At 40.9% G+C, this 2,031-nt stretch overlaps 1 non-coding gene across 1 annotated transcript; it reads left to right on the top strand.

The window, feature by feature from the left end:
- Nucleotides 1–864: 864 nt before the first annotated feature.
- On the top strand, nucleotides 865–972 carry LOC144709942 (small nucleolar RNA R71). Its single transcript, XR_013583160.1, has one exon. It is a non-coding gene; the product is annotated as a small nucleolar RNA R71 (small nucleolar RNA).
- Nucleotides 973–2,031: the final 1,059 nt, after the last annotated feature.

Raw genomic sequence — 2,031 nt, 5'->3', positions numbered from 1 at the left:
TATGCTACACATATCATCAACATAAAGAAAATTACTAGGATTAATACAGGCCTGAGTAGGGAGTTTACCTGGTTATGCGCCCATCTTCATGGGGTCTTCTCAAGTACCTTGTGGTGCTCCACCATGGAAGAATTGTTGACCGATGTGAAGGCCGACCTCCGCCTTGAGCTTATCCATCTCCCGCCGGTGCCTCTCCTCCATTTCTTTGAAAAGCTTGATCATCCTCTTCTTGTCTTCTTGTAGCTCCTCAATTACCTTGGTGAGAGTCGCGTTAGTGGGATCTGAAAAATCTCGCTAAGGTTGATAATGTTGTTGGTGATGTGGATTGTTCGCTTTTGGTTGAAACTGTTGTTGAGATGGCCGATTATTATTGTTCCATCCCTGTCCTCCTAAGTTTCCCCTCGGGGTCATTGACCATTGTTCCCTTCCAGCCTGCCTATAGCATTCACTTCTGAAATCATAGGGCATTCTTCTCCCGTGTGGCTATCGCTTGAGCACATTTCACATCGATTTATTTGGTTGTGTGCTCCTCCACTACTCTGCCCTTGCAATAATGAAATCATTTTTTCATTCATCTTTTCCATAGCTTTTCCCATCATGACACCTATCTGTTTTTCAATTCGATCCATAGTAATCTGAGGTTCAACCCCCCTAACATCCAACAATCCACCTTTTCGAGGAGTGACCCTTACATGATTGGAAGCATCTTGGTGGTTGGCCAGATTGTCTGACATCTTTTGTAGGAGGGCCATGGCTTCATCTTCATACATATCTGCTATTGCTCCTCCACTTGAAATATCAACTCTTCCTTTTTCGACATCATTCAATCCCTCAAAAAAAATTTGCACTAACTCCCATTTGAGAATGCCATGGTGGGGGCATTTCCTAATGAGCCCCATCAATCTTTCCCAAGCTTCACTGAAGGTATCGTTTCCCTGCTGAAAATTCCTAATTTCCCTTCTGAAGGAGTTTGTCCTCGCCACTGTATAATATCTCTTTAAAAAACTTTTCTCCATCTCGTTCCAAGATTTGAAATTTGTCCCTAGCGTTCTAAACCAATCTTTGGCTCTATCCTTAAGGGCATGAGGGAATAATTTCATTCTCACTGCTTCCTTCGAAATTCTGGGGTAAGTACAACTATCACAGGCTTCATAAAATTTTTCTACGAAATCATACGGCTCTTCGTTTGCCTTTCCTAAAAAGGATGGTAGTAACTGAAATTGGTGTGGGTCAATTCTAAACATCACATCATCTCCAATAGGGGCAGGTATCCTGGTTAAGATGGGAGTTTCAGCTGGTGTGGAATATTCTCTAATCCTCCTTCGTCCATCATTAACTACTTCAGGGGTTCCTGCTCCATTACCTATAGGGTCCATTGGTAAGGTTCTAATCGACGTCTCTTCTATGAATGTAGGTTCAGTGAAGGACGATTCGGGTGTGGAGGAGTCTACTACTGGGGAATCTCTATCACTGCTCCCTGATTCAAATCAAGACCTAAGCTTCATACAAAACCACTAATTCAAACACAACACCCGTTAGTCGTTAGCCACCAAATCACTTTTCAATTTAAAATTGATGACAAAGATACTTATCAAAAATTCAATCAACACTTGCAAAATTTCTTTTATAAATAAAGGTAAGTTGAATTCCTTAGCGTTGACTCCCCGGTAACGGCGCCAATTGATAAGCCAACAATAGGGTAAAAATTATGCAGTTTTAGCCCTTGTCGCTGTAAATTTTAGCTTATACAATAAGATTTATAAAACCTCACTTAAGATGCACATGATGAGTGAAGATATCGTCCAAGGGAGGCTAGTAAGGAGTTCAATTAGATGATTTTCTATAATTAGGACCACTTAATGTTCAATGAGGGGCAATTTAACCTAATTGGAAAGAATATTGAGAGAGGAAGGTAGAGGAGATGAGAAGAGTAGAAGAATTTAGGGGATTCTAAGCTGAATTAATTGATCCAAAGGAGAGGATCAAGGAATTCACTTTAGAGGGACTTAAGAAGAAGGTTTTTTTACTTGG

The sequence above is a fragment of the Wolffia australiana genome, chromosome 11 (genome assembly GCF_029677425.1).
Source record: "Wolffia australiana isolate 7733 chromosome 11, ASM2967742v1".
Lineage (NCBI taxonomy): Eukaryota > Viridiplantae > Streptophyta > Magnoliopsida > Alismatales > Araceae > Wolffia > Wolffia australiana.
Note: the sequence above shows the minus strand (reverse complement) of the source record. Positions and strands in the feature narration are given on the sequence as shown.